The sequence below is a fragment of the Pipra filicauda genome, unplaced genomic scaffold, assembly GCF_003945595.2.
Source record: "Pipra filicauda isolate LSUMZ 115617 unplaced genomic scaffold, ASM394559v2 scaffold107_size2268652_pilon, whole genome shotgun sequence".
In the NCBI taxonomy this organism is placed as follows: domain Eukaryota; kingdom Metazoa; phylum Chordata; class Aves; order Passeriformes; family Pipridae; genus Pipra; species Pipra filicauda.
This window is the reverse complement of record NW_024103518.1, coordinates 2,213,242-2,225,008: the sequence shown is the minus strand read 5'-3', so window position 1 is coordinate 2,225,008 and position 11,767 is coordinate 2,213,242. Positions and strand designations below refer to the sequence as shown.

General features: G+C 40.9%; 1 long non-coding RNA gene across 1 annotated transcript; it reads right to left on the bottom strand.

Moving 5' to 3' along the window:
• Nucleotides 1-4,726: 4,726 nt before the first annotated feature.
• Nucleotides 4,727-9,843, bottom strand: LOC120323078. The gene is made up of 3 exons (XR_005563199.1): nucleotides 9,748-9,843; nucleotides 5,078-5,163; nucleotides 4,727-4,764 (listed from the first exon to the last, which is right to left on the bottom strand). It is a non-coding gene; the product is annotated as an uncharacterized LOC120323078 (long non-coding RNA).
• Nucleotides 9,844-11,767: the final 1,924 nt, after the last annotated feature.

Sequence of the window (11,767 nt, the reverse complement as noted above, 5' to 3'; positions counted from 1 at the left end):
TTAGCAATGACTGATGAGATTTTTATGGTGCTTCGGAGAGAAAATATCTGAGTATTCATATGTAAATCTCAGATATTCACCAGAATGTTGCATTTTAAGTACTGCTATATTTTTCTTTGCAAGTGCATATGGACTAAGTAGCTGGAGGTAATGTTCCCTCTAGAGACTCTGAAATTTGTTTTAATATGAAACAAAAATGTCAGAGTACTAAAGCTCTCAGGCTTTTTTTTTTTTCCTTTACAAGGAAAGTTCTCAAAGGAACACAGATAGAAAAATTAATTCTAGAGGGATTAACAAAATCCAATTAACCTGGTAAAACCAATAAGTAAATTAGCAAATTTAGTAATCAGAGTGTTGTGGGTCTTTTGTTTGCTTAATTCGTGCATTAATAGCTTAACGTGGTAAATGTTTAACAAAGAAGAGCCCTCTTTGTCACTCACAAACATAGATAAGTTCATGCATTTAGAAGACTTTTATTTAAATTGAAGAGCCTCTGGAAGAAGTTCAGCATGCTTGCTCATGAATCAAATTCGTTAAACGTCACTTCATTTTGATATAGAAAGTCAGTGTTTTTGTATTTTAGCCCATTGTGTGTGTATATATGTGTGTACATAAGTAAATATAAATTACCTTTGTATTCATGTCTCTGTATGTGTATCTATATTTTTTTCATATGTATACCTATATGTATGAACACACACATATACTCATCAGATCTGATTCTTAAATTTCTGGCAGGTCAGATAAATTAGAATAATTCACTACTGAATGCAGGAAAATTGAAGTGTTCTCCATTTACTTTCCATCCAAGTGTAAGTTTCAAACTCTGGGCGAAGCTAAAACTCCTGATATTTTTTTATCCAAAGCTTTCAGGCCTCGCAGTGAATTTAAGGTGAAAACAACCTACTAAAAATCCCACAAACCTCTACTTTTGAAGCCATCACAATAAATAGGAACTATATAATAATTGTCCTGCATATGCCTCAAATCTGTATCTAAAGGAGTTACTGCAGGGCAGTAACTGTAGGCTGCAGTTGTTTTTTCCAGAATCTCTTCACTACTATGATGGGTCAAATGTCGCTGTTCCCATTGTAGAAAAAATCTGGCAGCTGGATCCTTGGTCCAGCCCCAAACCTCACCATGCCACTGAATCTTCAGTGTTAAGAAATAATAGCAATTACAAGAATAATGATGATGATAATAATAACCTAAAAAGTGGAATTACATGTCTTGAAAGTTTGCTTGTTAGTGTATTTGAGGAAATAAAAAATCCACTCTTCCCTTTGCTCACCCTGTATGTTTGTCGTGTTCCCAAAAATATTTTGGATGGATGCAAAAAATCCCCAGGAAACGGGTTCCTCCATTTTGGCAGCAGTTCTTGCTCAGAGGCTACAGCTAGAAATAAGCAGTAAATTTGCTGAGCAAATAAGGCACCTACTCTAGCTGCAGACAGAGAGGCCACCAATTTAATCTCGATGCTTTTATAATTTGTTTTGGTTGCCTATTGCAAAGATTCTACACAGTTATTCTGACTTGTTAGCACATGCAAAAGGTCAAAAACTAAATTAAGCAGCATTCTCATAACTTTTAATTAATCTTTCATTAACAGATACAATTGCCTTCAGGCTTTTGTTGTTCCTGTTTTTAATCAGAGAGTGAAGTTTGTAGAGGCACTCATTCAAGGATTTGACCTTTCATATGTTCTTTAAAAGTTACTTCCTTTGATCTAGTTTTCTGGCTACCAAGTCTGGGAAAGAAATGCAAACTCTGGTGTCTGAACAGATGGCTACAGCTCTCAATTAGATTCATTCTGGGAGAAATGGGTCTGGACTCTCAATAAAAAGGGAGCAAGTAGGAAAATGGCACCAAGAAGGAAACTCCCTTTACTAGCAATATTTTGGGAGATGGTTCCAGATAGGAAGAGAAACAAATGTCACGGGTATCTAGGGAACAGGCACTGCATGTATAGAATCATAGAATCACAGAATCAGCTGGGTTGGAAGGGACCTCCGTGATCATCAAGTCCAACCCTTGATCCAACCCCACCGTGGTTCCCAGCCCATGGCACTGATGCCACATCCAGTCTCATCTTAAACACCTCCAGGGATGGAGAATCCACCACTTCCCTGGGCAGCCCATTCCAATGGCTGAGCACCCTCTCTGGAAAGAAATTCTTCCTAATCTCCAACCTACCCCTCCCCTGGCACAGCTGAAGACCCAGCCCTCTTGTCTTGCTGATGGTTGCCTGGGAAAAGAGACCAACCCCCCCCTGGCTCCCCCCTCCTGTCAGGGAGTTGCAGAGAGTGAGGAGGTCTCCCCTGAGCCTCCTCTTCTCCAGGCTGAGCCCCCCCAGCTCCCTCAGCCTCTCCTCACAGCACTTGTGCTCCAGTCCCTTCCCCAGCCTCGTTGCTCTCCTCTGGCCCTGCTCCAGCCCCTCCATGTCCTTCCTGAGCTGAGGGCCCAGAGCTGGACACAGCACTCCAGGGGTGGCCTCACCAGCACTGAGTCCAGGGCAAGAATCACTTCCTTGGCCCTGTTGGCCACCCTGTTCCTGAGCCAGGCCAGGATCCATTGGCCTTCTTGGCCACCTGGGCACACTGCTGAAGCTGGTACACACATCTTACTTCACATCAGTTCTTTATACTCTCCATGGGAGCTGGGGGAAATGAGGGAACACAAAAGGGAATAGCTCTCTCTGAAGCAGGGCTTTCAGCACAGATCCTTTCATAGTCCTGTGGCAAGTAAAGTGCTCAGCCAGGATAATAGCACCCAGAGCAGGCTGAGGGAGACATGGCTGTTACTGCCGTTTTCCTTTTTTCCTCCTGAAACTTCGAATTAAAAATTTAGAATTTTAGAAATTCCTCTTTCCCCAAGTGAGGGAAAGAGGTGAATTTATAGATGGCAATAACCAGTGCTACTGGCACGTGTCCCAAGGCACCAGGCACTGACCAGGGGTGTTTTGAGACTGGCATTTTGGGCTCCATATATGAAACACAGGCAGCTGCTCTTTACACACCAGCTTCTTGAGTCTGAAGCTACCCTTGCATCTCGAAATCAGGACCACGAGGTGAAAAGGTACCACCTTCTGATCAGGTACCACCTATTGGCCATACAGTATAAAGTTCTTGCATCACTTGTGGAGAGGATTTGTCTCAAGCTTCTGAACTCACCCTCTACATTTGCTTCCTGTTTGTTTTTCTTTTTAATCATCAGCCCTTTCTAACTTTCCGCACCAATTTTCAAAAGTAATGAAACCGCGATGTGCCACTTCCCATTTTTTTCTGTAGGGCCAGCATACTCCAAGCAATCCAGTGGCTGTTTTAGCCGGCGTTTTCGACGATATCAGGAGCACAGCAGAGTGCCCTCGGTCCATGAAAGGCTTGCTGATGGACTTGCCGATGGCTCCTGCATCTAAAACACACATGAGCTTCTGTGTCACTTTCTAAAATTAAAGCTTTGATGCTCACTGCTTTAATAAGAAATAATTTTATGCTGTCAGGTTAGCTAAGTAGTGTAACACGTTAATCTTGTGTTTTAATTGTTCCTAAGAATGTCCCTATCGCTTTTTAATTTATATGTTTAAAAGGTGCTTCACAGATTCAAGGACTCCTCTCCCCGCTATTTGCTAAGGAAGCCGCACTCCGGTGTCAAGGTCCTTTGCCCGGAGGCTGCACATTTGCACTAATATGTAGGGCTTTTGTTTGTCTATTTGGTTTTGGCTAATGTACCTATCAGGATGTACCAACACCATCCTCTCATGCCTTCCTGCCCTTTCCCCCCTTTTCCTCTAGAAACACCTTCACAGTGGATGTGAAAAATCAATTTATATGCTCGTGTGATGAACAATTTACCAAGTGTTAACTCGATAAAAGGTAAGACGTCAGAAGGGTTCCTCTTTTTCCTCCTAGAACAGAGGTTATTAATTTCTTCAAGAGAAACATTTAAAGGCGTGCTCTGGTTTTCCTGGTTTGGGGGATTGTTGCAGTTTTCCCCTTTGCACCTTTTAAACATATAAATTAAAAAGGGATAGGGACGTTCTTGGGAACAATTAAAACACAAGATTAACATATGACACTATTTAGCTAACCTGACAGCACGAAATTATTTCTTATTAAAGAAATGAGCATCAAAGCTTTTATTTTAGAAAGTGATACAGAAGCTCATGGGTGTTTTAGATCTTATGTTAGCTGTTTTTCTTTCTGCTTCACAGTTTAATCACACAGATAATTTCAAAGCATTATTACACAGATTCAGGAGACGGAATGGTTAAAATAAAACACATAGGACTGTCTAAATTCTTAGTTTTTTTATTTGCAGGAAGAGTAACAAGGGATCAGGACATGCACTATGGATCCTGAACACCACAAGCAGATTCTGCTCACTCTGAAAACTCACTTGGATGTCCTACATCCTTCATCATGCAAGGGAGCGTGGAGCTCTGAAGAGGCCAAAGAGGGCAACACTGCTGAAAATCCTAATCCTACAAACATGAGAACAGTGTCACTCAAAAGAGTTTCATGCTTGAAGATATCTGAAAGTTGAGACTAGTTAATTTAATGCCAGTTATCTACAGAAGGGGATGAAACAGTCCTCAGTATTTTCTTTGCTTGATAGAGCTACTGCCCATTAAAAACAATAACAAACCCAACAAGAATAAAACCAACAAACAAAGAACCCCCCCAAAACAAGACAAGAAATAAAGGTTGTGTCTTACTAGTTTCAGACTGGTGCACTCCTAAAGGTGTTGGTGCACTTAAAAGAACTCTGCAATGCAAATGTGAATTATGAATTCACAAAAAACTTATTCAATCATGGCACGAAGTTAATGAAATTTGATTGAAACTATAGTTTTGGAACGTATGTGTGGAAGAGAAGTAAGCCACTGCCTGTGGACAACACAAGTATTTTGGGAAAAGTGATTTGCTTCCCTGTTTGTAAGTAACTACAAGAAAAAGAAGTGTGAAGGTACAACATACGAGAATTTACTAAAGAAAACTGACAGATTTTTTTTTTCTGTAAGGAGTATCAAACATTTTAAAACCTGCAATTTTGTTATTTTAGAAAAGTATTTTCTTACCCAAAAACCTTCATATGTTTTCTCTCTGCTCTGCCTGTTTTTCACTCCTTTCTTTGCACGTGAAATTCCTCTACTGTAACTTCACGCTGCCGGGTACACGAAAAAGAATTAGTTTGACAGGGAAGTTTTTGTGAAATATAGAAATGAAAGTGAAGTCATTTTTCTGCTTATCATCCAAGAAAAAAACCGGCGCATTTCACTCTCGGAACTTTAACACCGTACTCCCTGCAGCAAGTCATTTACAGATGATCAACACCTTTCTACCCTCGGCTCTCATTTCCCTTCTTGAACTCTCTTCATTAACCCAGCAATTTGCAATGGCATTGGGTGGTGGATTTATCACAGGACCTGCTCTAAATTGGTCTCTGGGGGCACCAGAGCCACAAGTAAATTGAATTTCCCATGTGAAAGCCACTTTTTCTTTTTTTTCTTTCTCCTTTTCTCTTGTCTTAAAACGTAGTATCATTGCCATGACTCAGGTCAGGTTAATGACATAAATATAGAGCCTGATGATCAACACACTATAATCTCTAGAATAAATCACGAACAGGTTTGAAAGGTAATATTTTATACTCGATTCTCCTCTGGAAATGTCTATTTCCTACGTGGTTTTTCGGTTTAGAGTACATTTTTTATGTTACATGCAATATTTTTAGGATTGGTTTATTTTTGCTTGAGAATATTGGGGTCTTAATATTACTGTTCTGGGAGGTGTGAAAAGGAATTTTGAGTCTAGTCTGTTGTGATCTAATCTTAACCAAAATGACATTATGTGCCAGAATTTACCCTGCTTTAGCTAAACAAATGTCACTAAGCCAGTGCAAGTGTGTGTGGAAACAACCACGATGAAAACTATTACCTTTCTGGATATTTACGTACCTCAAAGCTTATGCCTTTCATGTATCATCTGCAGTAATGCCAGATCTCCACCTTTTTGAAATAACTGGTTGACCTCATCATAGAACTTTCAGCTGACTAATGCCTGAGCCTTTTGTCTTAACTTTGTTTGCAATCTGATTCTTGATACTCTCTTTTTTTTTTTTCCTGGTTCACTTTTCCAAAAACTGTTCTGCACTTACAGAATATTTACTGAGTGAAGAATAGGATTGTTATGTGATCCCGTGGTACCAGGAGTACAGATTAACAGCAGATCGATTTACAAGAAAAAAAGGCCCATGGGCTTTTTGTACAGGAAACGGTTTTTGTAAAGTACATTAAGAAATGCCTTTTATTTGCTGGACTTTGGAAACTGACCAAAGCCAGCGTAACAGAGTCCTGTTGATTGATTGGCTTTGTCGTTTTGGAGTTCCATTTGGAAAAAACACCAGTTCAAGACACATAATGAGCAAGGAGTGTCTTTGCTCTACTGGACTGGTCTCCCAGAGCTATTCCTTGCCCCTCGAAGGGTTTACTCCCCAAAAACTGATGTTATCTCTTCCCACTCGATCTTCTGCACGCCCACATACAAAGGACTTTGAAACAATTACCACCTTTAACATCCTGGGACAATTTAAGGAGAATAAGACTTGCAAATTGAAGCACTGGTCATTTCTATCGGCTTTGATTTGGTTTAATGATTGCAAATAATAATTAGCAGTTGGTATTTGAACACGTTGTCATTGAAAGATACCCAGTGATTACAGCACATCCAGGTCATTTAGGTGAACAGTTTCACCCATTCCAAGGCAAATGAGCAGGATTTGTGGCTGAAATCTGGGGCCTTAAGCACGGCTTAAACTTTTGCATGCCTTGAATAATCCCGCTGGAAGTGATTCAGTGCAGTCTATCGCATTTATCTTGTGTGAATTACTGTTTCACCACTTCACCTCTCAAGATTAAAGTTCTGGCAGCACACGTGACAGATGAATAATTTCTAGATCTAAAATTTTCTTTTTTTATTCTTTACAGCATCTATTTTTAATATTTAATTAAAAATTAGGATAAATATGCAGTTGCTGCAGTGAGGCTTGAGTCGTCCAGGGTTACCACAGGAATACTAAGTGCAAAATGAGCTTGTGTGGTTACCAGCCATTACTAGGAAGTTCAAAGTCCTTGATACACTATTTGGATCAAAGCCTATTATTTTCTCTGTCATTTCTTTAAAGTTTGATTTTTCCTAAGGTTTATTAGTAAAAAATTCATATTGTCCAAGTATATTCCTAGAAAACTTCATGCAAGATCAAGTTGTTGAAGATTGTTTTGAAATACTAACCACTGTTTTAAAATTTCTTTTATAAATAAATGAAAAGTAAAATCTTGAAGACAAATTCGGGGGGGGGGGGTGTGTGTGTGTGTTTCTGCTTTTGTGTTAAAATAAAAATAATTTTTTCCTTTGAAATTAAATGCTCCCTCTTTTGATTTCTTTTTTATTTTCCTACAAGGTGAAATTGAAAGGCTATGCTTTTGAGTAGGTGCAGTAAAAGTTTATTTTTAAATAATGTGGGCGGGGTGTGTGTGTGCATAACGGTGAAGTGCCTGGAAACAACAGGGCAGTCAGCACAAAAACAGCTGGAGTTTGTAATTTTTGTGTCTTAACATTATCTTGCCCTTTGCCCAACTCTGTGAAATCAACGTGGTTTCTCAGGAGCACAGATTAAATTTCAATAACTTTAGAACAGAATAGTAAACACATTAATTTTTTTCCCCCAGTTATATTAATATAAATCACATATATAAATATATATATGCATATAAAATTTTTTTATATAAATATATGTTAATATATATTTATATATATAAATTTATAAAATATACAAATTTATAAAACATATATATAAGAATATATATTTTGCAGTCTCTCTCCGACTAGTGTGTTTGTATGCAGGGGTATGATGAAATCTAGTGTTCCTATAGTGATTGAAACCCCTCAGCTACATTCTAATCATAACAGCATAAGTAAGGTGAGTAAAGGGGGTAAATTGCACTTCTTCCAAAGATACAATTCAGAAAGTGCAGATGTTTCTCTACCTGCATGTTGTTTCATATCTTTGTGCTTTGGTTCCCCTTTTGTGAAACAGAGATGAAGGTATTACCTTGCAACAGAGAAATGTTATGGGCCCATATTAATTCATAAACATGATGAGTCACATAAAAGTGTTCATGAACTTATTGCTGAGACAGTAGTGTTATAAATGGCTTCAGGATAATGGGCCTGCTCTCTAATGGATGAAACCATTTTCAAAGCAGTTGCTGGGATTATGTTTTTCATCTTTTTGATACACACATTATAGCAGAAAATGCATCTGTCTGGGTCTTGTGAAGATCACGGATAATGCTCTTCTCCATAAACTCGTGGGAATTTTACCTGGGTCACTGTTATCAAATATCAGTTCGTATCCCACATTTGGCTAGAGATAATTTACAGACCTCCAGGCACATTTTGTGCAGCCCAGTGGCACCATTACCGACTCGTTCCTGTGTGTGTTTTTTGAAGGAAATGAAGGCTCCCAGGATGCTTGAGACATTCAGGCTTCAAGGGCAGAAGACAAAAATTTAAAGGGCTGGACATGTCTAAATGAAGGTTTTTTGTGCTAGGTAAGTTCATGGTCAAGGTAAGCAAAAGAGAACAACAGCAACAAAAAAATCAGATATTAAGGTTAAAATTGACAGGTAAAATTGTAATTGGAAGTTATGTTAATACATAAAATATATCCTTATGATTCTTCCCGTTGTCAAACTTCTTTAGAGAACTGGGAAAATCTCCCTTCAATGGGGTTAATTAAGGAGAGATTCTCTATGTGCATACTTAGGAATCTCATTGGGGTTTTTTTTCAGGTTTGGTTTATACTGCAAATGTCTGTTGACACTGCTCAGCCAGTGTGATTCTTTGATCCAAGGGGACTTTGTGATTAGAAAAAACAACGCATCCAAGGAAAGGAGGTGGTATATTCAAATCTGTACAAGGCCCTACTTTGCAAAACTGAATGTGGGTGCTAGTATACTGTTTTCTTCTTGAAGTATGTCTGTTACAAATCCAGGTAACCCCCATGTGATTCCTTGAGGTGTACCACACTGTCATAGTAGGTGTGCCTCAGTTTGTTACTGGCATTGTCCATTTAAACAAATATAAATTAAATCTTACTGGTTGGTGCTCAGAAAAATCCATTTTTCAGCCAAGTTCAAAATGAGGATATAATGCCTTGTTTTTCAAGGGCTGCCCATTTCAAGGAGAGGTCATGCATGGGACCAACACAAATAAAATGATAGTTAATTTCTCATTAGAGATGTCAAATGGACAATAGCTTTAGGCCTCAATTATGTTCTGCAGAAGCAGATGAGAGTAGAGAAGAGCAATTGGTTAAGTTTGTTTCCTACCCAGCCATGTTTTATCGCAGAAATGTCAATGAATTCCTCTTTTTAAAGTCCTTTGGGACTTCCTGCTTGCTCCTGCTGTTTCTGAAACAAATAGTTTGGTATTTCAAAGTATAGATATAAGGACTCTCTTTTGAGTTGTTTTAACGCAGATTTTTTTTCTGTGCTCTGTGCTACACTTTGACCTCACAAATGCTTACACTGGTGATCTGAAAAGGTTCAGACACTGCCCCACACTCTATGGCTCTACACCATGAGTGACCCCTCCCGATGATTCTGCACACAGCCTTTGTCACCCTGAGCTGTGTCTTCTCTCACAAATAAACAGGTAGCCCAAAAGAATGCAGGAGAGTACCCACATGTCCAATATAAGTCACTGTTGCCTTCACCTCTTGTGTGTGAGGCTGACAGGGAAATGCTTAAATATCTCTCTGCAGGGTTGTGGGACGCGACACACCGGCCACACACAAATGTCTTAGGCACGGTCTGAAAGAATCATAGAATCATAGAATCATAGAATCATAGAATCAGCTGGGTTGGAAGGGACCTCCGAGATTGTCAAGTCCAACCCTTGATCCAATCCCGACGTGGTTCCCAGCCCATGGCACTGATGCCACATCCAGTCTCACCTTAAACACCTCCAGGGATGGAGAATCCACCACTTCCCTGGGCAGCCCATTCCAATGGCTGAGCACCCTCTCTGGAAAGAAATTCTTCCTAATCTCCAACCTACCCCTCCCCTGGCACAGCTGAAGACCCAGCCCTCTTGTCTTGCTGAGAGTTGCCTGGGAAAAGAGACCAACCCCCCCCTGGCTCCCCCCTCCTGTCAGGGAGTTGCAGAGAGTGAGGAGGTCTCCCCTGAGCCTCCTCTTCTCCAGGCTGAGCCCCCCCAGCTCCCTCAGCCTCTCCTCCCAGCACTTGTGCTCCAGTCCCTTCCCCAGCCTCGTTGCTCTCCTCTGGCCCTGCTCCAGCCCCTCCATGTCCTTCCTGAGCTGAGGGCCCAGAGCTGGACACAGCACTCCAGGGGTGGCCTCACCAGCGCTGAGTCCAGGGCAAGAATCACTTCCTTGGCCCTGTTGGCCACCCTGTTCCTGAGCCAGGCCAGGATCCATTGGCCCTCTTGTCCCCCTGGGCACACTCTGGCTCCTGTTCAGCTCCCTGTCCATCCCCACTCCCAGCTCCCTTCCTGCCTGGCTGCTCTCCAGCCCCTCTGTCCCAGCCCGTGGGGCTGCCGGGGGTTGTTGTGGCCAAAGGGCAGGACCCGGCCCTTGGCCTGGTTGAACCTCATCCCCTTGGAATCAGCCCAACTCTCCAGCCTGTCCAGGTCCCTCTGCAGAGCCCTCCTGCCCTCCAGCTGATCCACACTCCCCCCCAGCTTGGTGTCATCTGCAAATTTGCTGATGGTGGACTCAATCCCCTCATCTAAATCATCAATAAAGATATTAAACAGGACTGGGCCCAACGCTGATCCCTGGGGACACCACTGGTGACCGGATCCCAACTGGATGCAGCTCCATCCCCACCACTCTCTCTGGGCCTGGCCTCCAGCCTTCCAGTCCAGAAGACAGTGTAGAGGAGATCTCACTAACAGCCCGTGTGAAAATGCTACAGTGGGAACTTTTTCCTCCAGGTGCTTTGTGCAGTGTCACAGCACATCCGCAATCGAGGTCTGCAGGTTCTTCCTTCAGGGGTTAATTATACACTGCTACAAGAGGCAGAGGTAAGAACGTTTGTCTGAATTCTCACAGTACAAACCTCAATGACAAACACAGTCTCTGCATCGTTGTCTTGAAGTTTTATACCTATTTCCCTGATATATTAACTTGACCTTGTTTATACTTATGGCTTTCTTCTGTTTTTTTTTCTCATCTTGCCTGTTCTGATGCCTCCAGTCTGTGCACTTCATCCCTGACCACATGTGTTCAGGAAATGTGTACTAGCAGGTCTGACAATGAAATATATCTCTTGGTATTGCATTTAGAGAATAAGCATAGAGCGACCTCTTAAATGTTAACAGTATATTTGAAAAGTACTTAAATATCACTAACATAGAGAATCTTTACAGCAGTTAAGATCCCATGAGAAGATTTCTGAAGTCCTTATTGAAATTTTCAACTTTGAACAATAATCAAGAATTCTGCTTATTATTCTGCTTATTAATACTAATAATTGTTGCCTATATTTCCACAACTGTGAAAAGAAAAACATTTTCTTTGGGACTGGTCATGCAGCCACTATTTCTTTTGTTCTTCTTACCCGTATTGAGGGCATGTGATCCTGCTCTGTGCCAGTCTTACCCATCTTCAGGAGTTTTCAATGTTTGGACAGGGTGCCTTTAAATTTGTCTCTTTCTATATTACAATTTTCCAACATTGTCCA